The sequence below is a fragment of the Desmodus rotundus genome, chromosome 9, assembly GCF_022682495.2.
Source record: "Desmodus rotundus isolate HL8 chromosome 9, HLdesRot8A.1, whole genome shotgun sequence".
Classification (NCBI taxonomy): domain Eukaryota; kingdom Metazoa; phylum Chordata; class Mammalia; order Chiroptera; family Phyllostomidae; genus Desmodus; species Desmodus rotundus.
Genome location: NC_071395.1, coordinates 66,972,181 through 66,990,469, shown reverse-complemented (window position 1 = coordinate 66,990,469; position 18,289 = coordinate 66,972,181). Strand labels below are relative to the sequence as shown.

The following is an 18,289-nucleotide window of genomic DNA, read 5'->3' as shown; positions in this document are numbered from 1 at the left end:
CTCATTACATTATGGAAATTTTCTATCATTACTTTTTCAAACAGGTTTTCTATCCCTTGCTCTTCTTCTTCTCCTTCTGGTATCCCTATTATATGGATATTATTACATTTCATGTCATGCATTTCCCTTAATCCCTCTTCATTCTTTCCGAGCCTCTTTTCATTTTCTTGCTCATTGTGGGTGTTTTTTTCTACTCTATCCTCCAGCTCGTTGATCCGATCCTCTGCTTCATCAAGTCTGCTTTTGATTCCTTCTACTGTGTTCCTCAATTCAGAAATTGTAGTCTTCATTTCATCTTGGCCTTTTTGATAGTTTCTATTTCCTTTTTCATGTTGATATAGTTTGCAGTGAGTTCACTGTAGTATCCCTGTAGTTTCTGGTAATTTTCTGTGAGCTCCGTGAGCTTCCTGATAACCATTGCTTTGAACTCAGAATCTGATGGTTGAGTTTCCTGTATTTCATTTAGCATTCTTTCTGAAGCTTCCTCCTTTCCTTTCATTTTGGGATTGTTTCTTTGTCTTCCCATTGTTTGTGAGACTCTTCTTGTTAGCCTCTGCTTATTAAATTGATCTGTTCTGATTCCCGGGGTTTATGGTATGAATTTCTATGGTAGAATGCTAGTGGAATTCAGTGTTGCTGTCTCCTTAATCTCCTGAGCTCACTGGTCTAGAGCTGATGTTTATGGGCCTAACAGGGTCTAACTTTGGTATTTTCAGAGCTCCAGGTTTTATTGTCTCACCTGTGGGAAAAGGAGGAAGAAGAAAACAGTAAATAAAAGGAGTAGGGAAGGAAGGAAAAAAGAATAGAAAAGGAAAGGAAGGAAGGAAGGAAGGGGGAAGGAATAAAAAGAGATCAGAGGAAAGATAAGAAGAAATTTTAACAAAAACTAAAATTAAAAAATAAATAAAAATTCAGGAAGAAGTAATAAATAAGTAAAGGAAGGAAGGAAGAAGGAATAAAAAAAGAAAGGAGGACAGAAAGGAAGAAGGAATTTAGGGGGAAAGAATAAAAAAGTCTTCTGCTGGCTTTAAACTGGTCAGGTCAGTTGTCCTGGTCTTTCTGTCTGTGAAACGGGAGGGGGTGGGTGGAGGGATTGGTTTCACTTTTCTCCTTTCCTGTGCCATACTCTTCACTGTTCTCCAGCCTCCAGTCCAGTTTCTCAGGGTCCTTCTGATCCCTACTAGGCCTTTAGTCCACCAGTTGTGCTGTCCTCGAGGTGCACCAATAAGGGGCAACTCACACTCCACCTTCTTGCTCTTTGCTGTCCTAGATGCTAGGGGCTCTTGGTGCTCCTTCAGGGTAGTTCAGCCCCCTACTGGGTCAAGTCTTTCCAGGGACTGCAGTCTCCCCTAGCCCTGCACCTCCCCTCTGCTGGGAGTCTGCCTTCCTCCTAGAGAGTGAGTAGGCCATGCAGGGCTCTATGCACAGGGGCTAGGTGGGAGGTGTTCAGCCCGGGTGCTACAGGTGTGGTTGCCTGCGGGCAGTCAGGCCGTTGATCAGGTTGTGCACTGATCCCCGGCTTTGCAGCCCGGCAGCTGATCAGGGTGTGTACCCACTGGAGGTTTCATGTGTGGGCGCCCAGGTCACTGATTGGGGTACGCACCCACCTGGGCGCTTTGGGCCTGTGTGCCGAGACAGCCGGGCGGCTGATCAGAGTGCATGCCTACCTGGGGTTTCAGGTGTGCGTGCCCAGGCCGCTGATCTGGATGCCCGCCAACGGGGCTTCAGGTGTGTGCTGGGGTTGCTTATCTGGCGTTCACAGTCCAGGAGCTGAGGGGATAGGGGCGCAAGAGGCCACAGCTGCTGCGGAGAGTTCTCTAAACAGCTGCTGAGTGCCTCTATTTTCTCTTTTTCTTTTTGAGAAATTCCTCCTATTCAAGCCCCTGGTCCAAACAAGCACCTGGCCTCTCACACAACCCAGCCTGGCTCTCTCCCAAGAATCTTGCAGCAGACCCTCCGCCCTGGCTGGGGGCTTCAACCACCCTGGTCCCCGCTCTGGTCCCAGGGACCTTAATGTCCTTAAGCACTCTTCTTACCGTCTGATCTTTCAATGTCCTCTACAATTTTTGGTCTCTGATCTTCATATATGCTGGAATACCGTTGGCTGTTCGCTCTGTTCCTCAGATCAACTAGGCGTTTCACTGGTGCGGAGGGGAAGTAGACTCTGCTCCCACCTATCTCGCTGCCATCTTCCCTGAAGCTGCATTTTCAAAATTAACACTCACAGGTGGTTCAATGCAAACTCAAATGAGGAATAAATTTCAAAGGTTGTATAGCAGAAAGTCAAAGTATATTCTTAGTTATTAAGTGAATAAATAAGTGCATTGTTTTCGTTCTGTATGTGAGCTAAATACAGAAATCCATTATTAGTTTTGTACACTGTTCTTGTGAAGTAATAGCTGGGTTAGGAAATCAGTGATCAGCTAAGTTAACAGATGCTAAAAAAAAAAAAAACAAAAAACCTAATAGCTTGATGAATGTTACATGCTTGAAAAGTAAGAGTTACTTACTTTGTGTAAGTAATCTTTACTTACAAAATGTGGTTTTCTTATGGCTGGTAGAAATTTAGTTAAATTCTAAGATCACTTCCTGACCAATATTAGATTTTAATTTTTATAAATATAAATGCTTCTGTCTAGTTTTATTATGTATGTAATAGTATTTGCCATGTGTCATCATAGTCCTTCTCTTTAAAGCAATGTCCAACATTAGGAAGAGACAAGTCATTTAACCAAGAAACTTAAATCACAGGCTGTGACTACAGTGTCTGAGGCTGGCTTCTGAGGGTTCTATGGGATGGCTCTCAAGGGCTTGGAAGCATGGAGCACTTTAGATTCACGAAGAGCAAGGCTGTTTGGAAAAAATTATTCTAGGTTGCTTTTATTAAGTAACGGAGATAAAACTATCTGCTAAAAAGGGGGAATGTGGAACTGAGTGCTCACGTTGTGTGTCAGTGAACAAAAGGAGAGGATGATGTGATTAACACACTGGGTGTGAGCAGAGGAGAAAGTTTGAAAGAACTGCTGGGCCCCCGTCGTGTCAGACGATGGTAGTGTGTCAAGTGTACAGAAGCTCTGAAGTTGAGAACAGTGTTTATGGTAGTGTCTGTTGGACATGTCATGGACATTTTAGAAGAAAAATAAGGTTGTGGAATCAGCAATTAAGTAGTAGGAAGGATGTTAACATTTTAAACTTAGGCTTTGTCACAGATGCCACCAATTTTCATGCAAATTTTTTTACCTAAATTTTATTGTGTTCTGGGTTCTACCAACTTAAATAAAAAGCACACTAGTTCAAAGGTTTGAAAATCTAAATAGAAACATTATGCAATTCTTACCAGGACATTTGACTGTTGTAGAGAGAGTTTGGTAGCAGCTGGAATGAGCAAAGGGATACACAGGGAGGCATTTTAAAAGGCAAAGTGTTGGGTCTTAGGAAGCAGAGAACACATATGGAGTAAAGAAAGTATACTTATTTTTTTGAATAGCACTAAGATTTTAAAATTGTGTAAGAGGTAGAATGACAGTGCTGCTCCGAGAGAGAAAGTTTGGAGTGTGGAGCAGATTTTAGGGGGAGGAGAAGATGAGCTGCTTTGGGACCCGTTTATAGGAAGTGATATCAAAGTAACGTCGAGACAGACGGTTGATGACATGAACCTTGATATGAGAATCAGGGCAGAATAAAGATATCTGGGTCCTAAGGGACTGTGGTGGGCTGAATAATGGTCCCAAGATGTTTCCATCCTAATCCCTGAAACCTGTGAATTTTACCTTTAGTAGCAAGAGGGACTTTGCAGAGAGCATTAACTTAAAAATCTTGAGATACCTGATCCTAGTGGGCCTGATGTAATCATAGGGGCCTTTGTATAGGGGGTAGAGGAGATCAGAGGGAAGAAAAAGATTAGATGGTGAAAGCAAGAGGTTGAGTGATGTGAGGAAGGGATCAGAAGACAGCGAACGCAGGGGACCTGCAGAAGTTGAAAAAAGCACGAGAACAGCCTCTCCCCTAGAACCAGCCCTGCTCACACCCTGACTCTCACTCAGTGAACTGATTTCACTCTGCTGAACTGTAAAATAACGTTTTTGTGTTATTTGTATAACACATGGTCACCAGGTTTGTGGTCATTCGTTATAGCAGCTATGGGAAACTAGTACAAGGTCCTAGTTAACACTGGGGGAGAAGACCTGTAACTGGAAAAGTGTCCTTTCCAATGTTTGCAGAACCTTCCAGTTCTATTTTAACAGTGCACAATGGAGTGAAAGCCATGTAATCCCTCTGCACTGACCCGAAGACTCAGAACCACACCCAGCTTCACCAGAGCACAGAGGAGCTGCTGCAGTCCTAGGCCCATTACAGTATCTAAGTAAGTACTTAATACAACAGTAGTGCCTCAAACCAAAGAGAATTTCAGGGAAAGTTTGTATTTTAAATTCTATAGAACTATTAGAAAAATATTTATTTCTGTTTTGCATTGATTATTCCTCCTTTTGAGACATTTTCATAGAATGATATTTTAGGTTCTTAAGTCAGTGTTTCTTGAGCAAATGTCCATGCATCCCGAGCTGTCTGTAGACAGATCCTTGTGAATTTCCAAGAGTTTATGCATAACTCAGGTTTGAGGGCATTGAAATACATACACATGAAAGGAACAAAGGAATGAGGACTAAATGTTTCCAAAACAACCCATCAGGTAGTTAATTCAGGGGAAAAGGTGTAAAGCAAGTGGTTTGGTGGCATGGAAATGAAAGACATAATGGGCACCTCTAATTCTTCCCATTTCAAATGGTGGCAATTATGTAGATGGGGGCTTTTAGCACTTATTTATTTATGTGCCTGTTTGGATTATCTCCTAACACACGAAGTGCTGGCAGCAGAGTGGACTCACACCTCAGCAGCAGACTGCATCTTGCACCTATTATCAGGCCTGGCTGACAGTACAAGTGAAAGGCGGCCTCCCCCTTCAGGGCCCTAATAGATGGCACTTCGTTGTTTTGGCACACCTGAAGGGATGCCTGGGAGAGCCTCTTGAGCACCTGACAGGGAGGGGTGCAGGGCCCGAGAATAATTGCCATGTCACTGGCATGTGATTTATTGCAATGCTTACTTATGTCTACAGGGCACCATCTGGAGACCCAATTTGGGTTCTTTATGAACAAACATTAAAGTCAAAACGTACCTTCTTCTGAACTCGACTGACTCTCACTTTGGACTCTCACACCTGGAGAATATTACCCTAAGCTTAGTCCCCAAACCACATCCTAATTGTTTCAGTTTAGAGGGTCCCAGCCACATGGAACAACTCTCATTGTGGAGATGATCGGTCTCCCTTTCTGAGACCATATTTTATCCACAGGTTGAGACATGTATAATGTTCCATGTTATACCAAACACTCAACAGTAGAGCCAAATCCTCTTCGGCATGTTTCTCAATGGTTACTGGCCATCAGCCAAAAGCAGTACTACATTTATTGACACCTGATTTTTAAAAAAATTATTAAGTGGCTAGTAATTTTCCCCCAAATATTTTTTAAAAAGGATGATGAAAAATCAGTACTAAGTTATAAGGATTTAAAAAATATATATTACTCCATTTTCAAATAAATGTTTAATCTACTCTAGGAAACTTTAAAAAAACATATTACTGTGAAGAGTTGATTTAAGAAATGCTTATTCCTTTCAATTAAAACCCAGAGCATTAATCAAATGTTTGACACTATAAATGTTTCCAATTAACATCTAGCTTAAAACCACATGTGTTCCCAGTGAAATTCAAAAGATCTATCTGTACAGGTGACCTCAGAGAAACCATTAACACATGGCTGGAGACAGCAAGAAACATTCTCCATTTGTGAGACTGAGATAAAGAATCAGTTTATGACTGATCACTACTTCAAATATCCCTTTCAGATGTTGGTTTCCTAAGCTAGAGGGCTAGAAGTTAGGTATTTCTCACTAAGCTAAGACGAAAGACTATATATGGAGGAGTGGGGGAGAGAGAGAGAGAAACAGAGACAGAGACAAAGACAGAGAGAAATTAGAGATAATCCCACAATACCATCTGGATGAACAACTGGAAGTCCCAAACGTATCAAAGGCAGTGGTCGGTCACAATATGGACTGAGAGAACTTTTCTAAGCAGTTCTTTTTCACTTTCTGCTGCAGAGGTATTGACCTCAAATACCTCCAGGGCCCAAGGAGGTAGCAAAAATGAGAAATGGAATGTCAGGTCACAGTGGCATCATACTGCCTGTCTGAATGTGAGGGCTACCACCCAGCTTCAGTCAACTATTGTCATGTGAAAAATGGAGGCTGAGTTGGACCCAACATTCTGATATTTCAAGAGTAACCAGAATTGAATCTTTTAAATGCGAACTCATGAATTTTACATGTTGGTAATTAATTCAACTGAAAACAAAAACAAAACACAGCTCTTTGCAGTTAATCTGTGACTTTAATGACTGCTGCATAGAGAGTCAGGAGCTGTGCCAACATGATCAGAGAGAGTACAGGGCATGATTTGGATGAAAGTGATCCCCTCTCAGAAATGGACCAGTACATCGCCAGCTTTGGAGAGCATGCTCTGGCTGGCTCACTGTGGAATCCACCAGCTCCTGGCAGAAAAAGAGAGAGCACATACTTTCCAAATAATTTCTCAAATGATCGGTCAAACTCAGTTAAATTATTCCAGGTGTGCTATGCAGGGGGTTATTATGACCATAAGGGAAATGGTAACATTAAGACATGCCCATTTGCCCAGTGTCCTGATAAATTGCATTCTCTCTCCCCTGTCTCACTGCTGCCTATTAACAGCTGGACTTGTCAATCTGACATCAGGGCTGCTGACGAACACCTAGGGCTAGTGTGCTGTGGCTGGAAAGGTAAATATTTCTCTTTCTTCCCCTTGAAATATTTTTCCAAAAGAAGAAAAAGAGAAGATGACCATAATAGGATAAATGCCTGGCAGTTTACACAGAGCAAAATATTTGACATTCAGGAACAATTTCAAGACCCAAAAAGCTGTTACATTCATGTTTGCACAATGATTTTTTTTTCTATAAAAAGAAAAACCAAGATTTATATCTTTGGGGGAAAACTGTTGAATGGCTATAAGAATTTTTAATAATGAAAATTTAACTTATCAAGGAGACCGTTCAGTGTCTCGCCAGCCAGAACCAGATGATATAGCTTCTACTTCTTTGTTTTGCTTTCTGACTAGCTATGTGACTATTGAATAATTTGCATTTAAAAGATACAGAATAAGCCAGGGTAGCAAACAAATATTTTGAGCTAAAGGTGTTTGAGTTCCTGAAATTCCTTATCTGCTTAAAAGCAGAGGCCCCAAAAGAACTCAATTGTCAAAAATCCCCTTTTTGTGACCAACTGTGATTTCCTCTTGTATGAGAGAAGTCCGTATCATGCCCAGACAGACAGTGGCGGGGAACTCTCTGATCTCCTGTCTACTTTCCTAAGGATCCATTAAATCTTTCTAAAAAGTCATTTGTTTTCCTGTAAGTGAGCTTCTTCCTGTCTCCCTCGCTTGTTAAGATGGCATATAAGTCTCAAATTCTAGCTGTGCCTCTGACTCACACTTTTCTCTGGATTCCTGCCTACATATGTGCATGAATAAAAAATGTCTTTAATATTGCCAATCTGTCTTTTCTCAATTTAATTTGCAGGACCACAAGCACAACCTAAGAGGGTAGAAGAAGAACTTTTGCTCCCCAACAGCATCATTTTGTTCATTTCTGGTTTTTAAAAAATCATGATGGATATCAAACTTTATGCTTAAAATGTAACTAACAGCACCTGAGCAAAATAATTCTCATGGTCGTTGGGGTCAGTCAAATAAAACCTGTGAAGCAATTTATAAACACTAGCTGATTTCTGTCTTTATCAAGATCATTAGGGATTATATCATTTGATTTTTTTTTCCTGCAAGCATTTTCTGGGTTTCCTTTAGGGCTCATTTGATAGTTAAGTGGGAAGAAACCCAATTAAAACCAGCTTAAAAATAACAACAACAAAAATAAAAGCAACATGGTTGCATCTCATAACTAAAACATCTGGAGGTAAGCTTTAGGCATAGCTCAGTGTAGCACATAAGCCACAGCGAATGCTATCTCTCCATATCTGGGCTCTGTCCTTCCTGATGTTGATTTTATTCTCTGTAGTTGTATTCCAGGAGTTCTAGGTTCATATCCTGACAGGTTCAATTTCACTAGAAAAAGAACACACCTCTTTTCTTCTTGCTGGGGTCGCAGTTTTGGGTCTGAGTGGCTTAACTTAATTGATAATTTGGTCGGAATGGCTTAATCAATCTTTATGTGTGCAGGAATCTTATGCCTTGATTGGTCAGGCGTAGGTCATATATCCCCTTTGACGTTTGAAGTATAGTTAAGCCTCACCTTAGCACATGGAGTTCTTCACTAAGAACAGGGGGAATGATATTTATTACACACCATGCCATGAGCCATATTTTGTTTTAGAGTTTTGCCTGAATGGTTTAAAAAATCTATGCCTTTAATGAAGGGTAAAAATCATTGCTTCCCTAAAGAACCCTGACTTTGCCAATATTCCCTTTTTTGACTATAAGAAAATTACAAAACCAAATTTCTCCTAAAAACCAATCCCCAACAATCAGTTCTTCTTAATTAAACAGACTATTTTTTCACAGTGTAATTTTCTCAGTTATAACTTGTTCCTTTATTTTTTATTGAGATATAATTCGCATACCACAAAATTCACATTTTGAAGTGTACAATTCAGCATTCTTTAGTATATTCACAAGGTTGTGCAATCACTACTACTACTACTTAATTCCAGAACATATTCATCAGCCCAAAAAGAAATATCTTATTCATGAAGAGTTACTCCTCATTCTTCTCTACCCCTAGCTCTGATAACCACTAATCTGTCTGTCTCCACAGATTCACCTATTCCAGACATATAATATCTCTTAACTATGTCTTTTACTTTCTATATTCTGATGCTTTGACATGTGGGGTCTTGCTACCCCTGAATGTACTGCCCCTGCCAAGGCACATTAATTCCTAGAGATAGTAGGCATCTCACCACAGAGTGTGCTTTTCAAATGCAAGCCAACAAATTTGGAACACATACTTCCAATCACCCCCTCTAGCGAGTTCTCACACTATTTACCATTCCTTACTCACCACAGCACCAGGTACCAGACAAGTGAGAACAGACCAGATACCCCAGAGTCTTGCTGGGTTTACTCAAACTATCCAGTCCTAAACTAGCTTACTGTTCTCTCCATGGAAATGTCAACATCAGCTCTCACCATAGGTCCCCATTCTCCCCCTGCCTTCTGACAAATCCCTGTGTTTTTCCATCGTGTCCCTGCTCTTCTTGGAAACTGTGAGTAAACAATTATTTTTTCAGTGGCAATGGATCTAGTGGCCTTACTGTACCTATATGATAATAAAACCTATATTAAAGTATTGTATAAATGGAGTCATACAATATATGGCCTTTTGTGCTGATGTCTTTCACTTAGAATAATGTTTTTAAAGCTTACCCCTGTTGTAGCATGTATCTCTACTTCATTTCTTTTTATGACCGCATAATATTCCATTGTGTGGACATACCATTTTTGTTTATCCATTCATCAGTTAATGCATATCTGGGTCATTTCTGGCTTTTAGCTGTTAAGACTAATGCTGCTATGAACAAGTTTATAAGTGTATAAGGTTTTGTGTGGACATATGTTTTCAATTCTCTTGGGTACGTAAGAAGGAGTAGGATTGCTGGGTCATATGGTAACCTCTATATTTAAAATTTTGACGAGCTGCCAAACTGTTTTCCAAGTGCCTTTACCATTTTACATTCCTACCAGCAATATGCCAGCATTACAATTTGTCCACATTCTTGCTAACATTTTTCTGTCTTTTTGATTCTAGCCATTCAGTAGGTGAAAAGTGGGATCTCCTTGTGGTTTGATATGCATTTCCCTAATGAGGTGTATCTTTAAGCATCCTTTCATATGTTTATTGGCCATTTGTATATCTTCTGCCCAGTAATATCTATTTAAACCTATGCCCACTTTTATTTAGGTTATTTGCCTTTTTATTTTAAGAATTCTTTATACATATTTGGATACTAGACTCTTGAAAGCACAAAACTGCTTACTTTGAATGAAGTTTTGGGAGGAAAAGTTTTCCAACTTGGGTCCTGTGATTGATGACATACAAATTAATGAAGAATAGACAGATTAACAGGTTAACAAGATTCATTTGTACCCTCAATAGCCTAAAATAAAAGTTATATGCAAAACTTAATAAAGTATTTTTCTGGGTGAAGGGAGTCTTCAGTGGAAAGGTATGGAAATTTGCACTGGGCTTTTTGATGCTACAGGACTGGGGCAGACTATCTCCATCTAGCTGAGTTCCTAAGACACTCCCTAGGACAGTTAACGTCAGCTGTGTTCTCTGGAGTCTAGTCAGATAAGGGAAGCTCAGATATAATTTTTTTGTATCTTCTTTAGCAAAAATGTTTTTACTTAAAAATAATCTTTACACTATGAATGGGTCCCCACCAAATCTAATTTATTTTGTTATTAGTATTACTTTTTGGTTGCTTGTCCTTTTGATGTGGTATCTAAGGAAACATTACTTACTACAAGATCACAAAGATTTTCACCTATTGTTTAAGAAGAGTTTTAGAATTTTAACTTTTACATTTAGGTCTTTGATCCATATGGCAGGAAGTAGGAGTTCAGCTTCCTTTTTTTGCAGGTGACTATTGGGTTATGCCAGTACCATTTGTTGTAAAGACGATTCTTTTCTCACTGAGTTATCTTGGCACCATTGTTGAAAATCAGTTGACCATAAATGCTTGAGTTTATATCTGGACTCTCAATTGTATTCCAATGATCTGTTACAGGTCTACCTCTATGCCAATACCACACAGTCTTGATTACTGTAACTTTGTAGGAAGCTTTGAAGTCTTTCATAATGCTGTGGGAGAAGTTAGTATTGTTCATATAAATTAAGAAATTATTTAAGTTTTCAATAGTTTCCAGATGCTGGACACATGTAGGTACCACCCATTTCTCTTTCACAAATTTCTACTAATTTTGTACTCATAGTCCTTATGATTCTCTCCTGGGAACTCTAAGATACATTTCCACAATATTATGCCCTGTTTCCACCAGGCCTCAAATTTAGGTTCATCTATTTTACTGACAGATATCTAACAATTTTACATAGAGAGATGTCCCTATTATTTTATTTAAGTATTTTATTCTTCAAAATGTTAAACCTTTTCATTGTCAAATTTAATTGCTAAAGCCCAAAATAAAACTCATACTAAAGCTCGTATAAAGTCATTCTAAGTCTTGGTCAAAATTTCCAAAGCTTACTGTCTAGTGATACTACAGACAATTAATTGTACTATAATTTAGAGGTTATAATTATTCATGTGAATTTTTAAAAACACTTCTTTAAATTATAATTTACACAGTATAAAATTCACCCATTTAAAATAAACAATTCGATGGCTTTTGATACGTTTAGTATATTAATAGAGTTGTATAACTATCGCCATAATCCAACTTTTGAAGATTTAGAACATTTTTATCATTCCCTGAAGCAACCTTCTATCATTCCTGTCACTCCCCACCCCTTCCACACTCTCAGTTCTAGGGAACCACTGATTTAGGTTTCGTATCTATAAATTTGCCTGGCTGTCTAGTGCTGGCTGCTGCGTCAACATAGCTTAATGGTCAGCCACTGATTGGTTAGAGGTTACATTGAAGCCCCCTGTATAGGACTGAATATTTATGGTTCCTACCCTCTTAATTCATATACTGAAGCCCCAACCTCTATGATGATCTTGTTTGGAGATGAGGCCTTCCTTTTGGAGGCAGTTTGGGTAAGATGAGGTCATGAGAGAATTTGTGCTTTTATAAAAAGAGACCCTAGATAGCTCACTCTTTTAACACCTGTGGGCACTGAGCAAAGGCCAGTGAGAAGGTGGCTTCCAGCAAGCCAGGAGGACCTTCCTGCCCAGAGCCTGACCATGCAGGCACCCTAATCCTAGACTTCCAGCCTCCAAAACTGGTACAAATTAATTTCTGTGGTTTAATCTACCCAGTGCACACTATTTGGATATGGCATCCTAGCTATGTACTGCCAGTACACCAATGTTTCTCAATTTTGGCACCATTGATATCTGGTGTAATTCACAACAGGTAATTCTCTGTTGTGGGGGGTTTGACTGTGCATCATAAATATTTAGCATCATTCGTGGACTCTGCCCACTAGTTGCCAGTAGAATCCCCAATTGTGACAACCAAAAATGTCTCCAGTCATTGCCACGTGTCTCTGGAGACAAGGGACAAACTTACTTTTGGTTAAGAACCACTGCTCTATACATATTAAAGCCATAGACACAGAGTTTCTCACACCTGCCATCCTCTGTCATAAAAAAGATATCACTATTACTCACAGATATAGTAAATAACCACTTCATGCTGGTCCTGCAGTCTACTTTGCTCATATATTTTGTTCACTGATTTTTCTTTTTTCATGATATAAATACCCATTAACATATAGAAAATTTGGAAAATACAGGAAGGTACATGGAAGAAAATTTTTAAAACTTCTTATAATTTTACCACTTTAAATATGAGTTTATTGTAATTTCTAAGAATTATTTGTGTGGAATTCATTGGCTGATCACCATTTCCTTCAATTTGATGTTGCCTGATATTATGGACATTCCTTCACATTTCTGTTGTGTGGTTTGAAGTTTATGTCATATGGAATTTATACTTCTCCAGGTGCCAGCAATAATGGAATCCCACCCCCCACCAATTTATCTAATTCTCTTATGGGTCTTTTGGAAAAAAAGATAATTAAAGGTGAAAGCCAAATATGAAAGTAAACACAGACATAAAAAAAGAAGCATTTTACTGTAATAAAAACAAATAATAGTTGTACCTCCAAAATACTGTAAAAAAATTAATGTTCGAGTAACAGAAACCTGAGAAAATACTTGCAGTGTATGTAAAATAAAAACAATATTCTTACCATACAAGAATTTTAAAAATTCTTAAACTAAAAAATTTTTAAAGACAAATATTTAGTAGAAAAAACAAGTAACAATCAGTTCACTAAAGAAATACAAAATATCATGTTTCACTGATCATCTAGAAGAGATTTTTATAGCAATACCCCTTCCTAACTGAGCAGTGTCATATACTAGAGTTAAATATAAATTTGAACAAAGCTTCTACAGAATAGCTTGAGAATAGGTACCAAACACCTTAAAAATATAAAAACACAGCCTTAGGAATTTACTGAATAATTCCACTGCTAGAAATTTATCTTAAAGAAATATATACAGATTTATATTAAGATATTGTTATAAGGAAGTTTATCATAATAGTAAAAATTTGGAGAACTGTTTAAATGTTTAATATTAAAGTATTCTAAAATGAAGTGTGGCATTGTTAGCATAGGTAGCTAGATATTAATAAAGGAAGAAAGCAAAGGGAATCGGACATTAGAAGCATCATAAACTAAGGAGCTGACTTGGACAATAAGCCTGTTTGCTTCAGTAGGAAGTTACAGGTTCATACATCCCCAGGGCATTGGGGACCTAATCCCCCAAAGTGGGTAGGAAGGGCATTACCAGGGGAGGAAGAAAAACAGCAGGAAATCCCTCTGCTTGGGTGAATGCTCAGTAGAAGCCAAGATGGTGAGGGGAAAGCTGCTTCTACTGTGAGGCTTGTGCAGTAGGAGCTGAGATGGTGACCACAGAGGCCTGTCTGTCTAGCCTGGAGAAAGGATAGGATTGGAAAAAGGATACAGAACCCCAGAAGGTCTAGGAAATGGATTGGTTAGGCAGAGGATCCAGCACCAGCCTGCAAAAGCTTGGGAAGTTGATTGGTTTGAAAGGGCACCATGTCCTTCCCAAGCCCGAGATAATGAAATCAGCCTAACAAAGGGTATCCCTCTCCCTGTCCCTCTCCGTGTCCCTATCCCTGCCCCTCTGCCTCACACAGTAACATGTGCTGGCCTCGTTTGCTTGCCTGTTCTCTCTCCATAGCAGCCATGTGGTGTTAGCAGACGCCTGGGGCCTGTGGCAGACTCCATAGGCAATTAGTGCCGGCCGGACACAGCACAGGCTATCTACAGGGAGGACCAACATGGACTAAGTTTTGGCATGACACAGAACTTTTGGACAGCGGCCTTTGTACTGGGCCTGATGAAGACAAGGTTGGATTTCCTTCTTGGCGAGATGAATGAAAGTGAGATACTGAAGCTGAACCTGAGACAGTTTTTGTGTTTGCTCCGGCTTCAATAAACCTTAACACTATGCCATGGCCTCCCGTACCTGGGTCCCTGGAATTCTTTCCTTGCAAGTCAGTGAAAAGATTTCATTTCCACCAGCAACAATACGACAATGCATTATATCATTATTAATGTTGTATTTTAGGGAACTATTTAATATCATGAGAAATAATTACAAATTGTAGGAGGAAGAATAAAGTGTGGTTTAGTGGTATAATACCAAACAGCACAAATATAATACACATTTGTAATTTTAAAAGTTTAAGTGTGGGAAGATCTGTACCAAAATATTGATACTTCTGGGCAGTGGATACCCAAGATTATTTGAATTTTCTTCATTTTTCCTATTTATATTTTTAAATACTGCTGCAGTGAACATTTGCAATGGTTTTTTTTTTGAGTTTTTACTCCAAAATTATTATTATAATACAGAGAGCCCCTTGAAATATTTTTTAGTTCAGAAAGAAATAGTATAACAAGGTATTTCTTTCCAAGTGGCTACCAGCTGGAAAAATCATTATGTAAGTTGTTTCACACAACATGCTTCAGGATGAGAAGGAAGCACACCTTGAGAAGGCCCTTATGTTCACGGACAGCGATGTTCACTCAGGGATTCTTTTCTTAGTTTCTTCTCACCTGAGCCAAGCACATCCACTTTATGCCCATAGAACTAATTCTCCTCCAGGAGCACATATGTGTATTTAGCAGATGACCGTGGTACTTAGAATGAGACTTAGATGAATTTCCAGAGAATGTGTAATTGTTATTCTATAGCTTGTGCATTTTAATGGGTGATAGCTTAGGAGGAATGAGAGACTGTTCAGACTGGAAGTTCTAATTATACAAATGACAATGACTCTGATGAGAAGAAAATCACAGGGCGTCTAAAGAAACCAAAGGAGGCCTGTCCTAGCATCTCATTTTCAGTTTTATAAGAACAGTGACTAGACTTATCTTGCCTATCACTGTATTTATATGGCTAGCATAGTCCCTGGCATAGAGTTAATGCTCAATGAGTATTTTTTAAAATAAATAAGCCTATGTTTTGATGTAACAAACATATACAGTCACATGGAAAGCACTGACTATAAAAAAGTGAAAGAAAAGCCATTGAAATATTGGAAGAAAACAACCTAGAAAAACATCTAAAAATATTAAATAAATATATTTTGGAAACAGAAGATCACAAAAGAAGTGGTCCTCTCCCCTCAAAAAAAAGAAAAGAAAAGAAAAGAAAAAGAAGTTCCATTTTTGCAGTAGATGGTATAATGTTAGCCAAGGACATGCTTCATGTATTCTTGCATTTATTCATTCTTTCCTTCACCCTACTCCTTCCTTCCTTCTCTCCCTCCCTTTCTCTCTCTCTTTCTAAGAATTTGAGGCCCATTTCATGCCAGACACAAGATAAACACTGTACTTTCTCATATAGACTCAATCTCAATCAAAGACTTTTGGGAAAAGTATGCCCCAATGAGCAGTGATATACTTTAGGTTTAATTTTAAAAAGGTCACATAAATTATAAAATATACAAATAAAAAAAGTTACCTTTGCTTCCAGTGAATCCACCTTTATGTCCCACCTGTAGGAGATCACTTTGGACTCCACCTGATTAGTGATTCTTTGTTAGGTGATTTTGAGAATCACTGCTTTACATAAAAACCTAGAAGTTGTATTTATCCAATATGGGAAAATGCAAAGCTTAGAGTGGTGGATGAATCACTCCAAGTGATTATGTTGAATGAAACAATTAAGATTTTAAAAGATCTTTCTAGCCTGACCTTAAAGCACTAAAGTAAAATGAGAAAAAATGTACAAATTCAATGAATCATGCACTGAAGAAAAAGATGGAGGAAAAAGTGTTCAGAAAAATTCACAACAGAAGGATTTTGAGTAGTGTATATTTAATATGAGGCAAAAATTTGATGGAAGGATGGAAAGAAGGCTTATGTATCTTAGTGTGAAAATTAATATGAATGGGGAGAAATTCCATTTTATTCCAACCATATCTGGTGGGCTGTATTTATCTCTCAACATCATACTTTAAGAAAGCAATCAACAAATTAGAATATGATAAGAGAGGAGTTGACAAGGCAATGACAGAGACATAAAACTATGATATACGGAGGACAGTGTCATCTGATTAAGAAACTATAGATCTGCCCTGCCTGGTATAGCTCAATGGCTTGAGCGTAGGCCTGTGAACCAAAGGGTCACTGGTTTGATTCCCAGTCAGGGCACATGCCTGGGTTGCAGGCCAGGTCCCCAATAGCCAGTGCTCGAGAGGCAACCACACATTGATGTTTCTCTCCCTCTCTTTCTCCTTCCCTTCTCTCTAAAAATAACTAACTAAATAAAATATTTTTAAAAAACTATAGATCTTAAACACTGTTATGACCACCTTTGTGGTATTTTACATACCACCATGCTGTGGTCACTAACAATCCCCTAAACTTAGTGAATTAACACAAGGAAAGGTTTTTCTCTCTCACGTTATGAGGTGGTGACAGGTTGGTAGAGGTTTTGCTCCACACAGTTACTCAGGGACACAAGCTGATCTTATACCTGAATCATCTGGAACCCGCAGACTCTGAGACGGACTCTGAGACAGACTCTGAAAAAGAGCAAGAGACATCGGAGAGCTGCATGCAGGCTCTTGAATGCTTCTGTTCAGCGATGACACACAACCTCACTGAACTGTAAGGAGATAGAAAATACAAGCAAGTACCCACAGCTTAATCAATATTATACTTAATCTTTTTTAAACTTCCAATTTTTACTCTTTATCTCACTTTATCCTCAACCTGAAAGATGATATCTGGGAGATCATGGGTTTGGTGTGCTACCATAATCTCTGTAATAAATATTAAAATAAATGACTTTTGGAACTACAGAAGCTCATTCACCTAAAATCATTTTGTATACTAAAAAATATGTCACTTTTAGAGAAAGACTAGCTTGTCAAATGAAATGAATTACAGTAAAGGACAGGAGGGAACACAACCTGTATGCAAGGGACAGTGCAGGGAGACTGTGAAATGCTAGAGGATTCACAAGTGGAATTTTGGAATCAAATTGCACAACAATTACAACAATGGTGTTCCCAGACTAGGACAATAATTCTGACTTGGAAACACTGAGCAAGATGGAAATGTGTAAGAAATAAGCCTTGGAATATTAATGGTAATAGTTGTAAAGAAATGTAACATAAAATAAGTTATAAAATTTGAGTTTTGACTTTCACATTCACTTTTTTACAGTGACTTGTGTTAGTCATTTAATGAGGCTGAGTAGCTGGAGAAAACGTAAAGCTGGTTCACTTAAAAATCACTTGGCTTGATATGAACAATCACTGGTATTGTTACCACCTGTTGTGCTGAGCCCTTTCTTTTCCCACATTATCTCATTTAATCTTTGTGATAATTCTGTAAATTGTATTCTATTAATATTTCCATTTTACAGGTGAAAAACCTGAGGCTATTTCTAGGAAGATAGTTGGCCAGAATAACAGAGCTAAAACTGAAACCCTGGTCTTCATCTGAAATCCAAACCCTTGAAAGAAACTCTGACCTCCCAGCTTGCTTTAGGGTCTTTCATTTTATTTTTCCATCATTTCTCTGTCTCTTATTATCCTTTGTGGAAGTAGGCAAGGTTTAAAAAACAATAGTTTAAAGAGAACTGTTTTCCTGAATGGTTACTCAGTCTTGTTTCATTATCCTACTTTTTAATTTTTTTATACTTTTTTTTTTTAACTTTTTGTTTCCAGTTTAAAGACCAGAATCAACAGGATCAAAAATCGGACAAAAACTTTGAGCTTCCCTGAGGACACACATGGGGGGATTTGAGAATGTCAGCTGTACAAATATGACGCCATCTTTAGACAAACTGTGAGGAAGGATGAGGAGACCAGCCTCTGTGTGTTGCAGGCAGATGTCACGGAGTCCTACTTCCAGCCAGCTTTATTATCTGACAG

General features: G+C 38.7%; 1 long non-coding RNA gene across 1 annotated transcript; it reads right to left on the bottom strand.

Annotated features, from left to right (window-relative positions):
- Positions 1 to 1,684: 1,684 nt before the first annotated feature.
- On the bottom strand, positions 1,685 to 16,977 carry LOC128779308 (uncharacterized). The gene is made up of 3 exons (XR_008425212.1): positions 16,882 to 16,977; positions 2,037 to 2,200; positions 1,685 to 1,770 (listed from the first exon to the last, which is right to left on the bottom strand). It is a non-coding gene; the product is annotated as an uncharacterized lncRNA (long non-coding RNA).
- Positions 16,978 to 18,289: the final 1,312 nt, after the last annotated feature.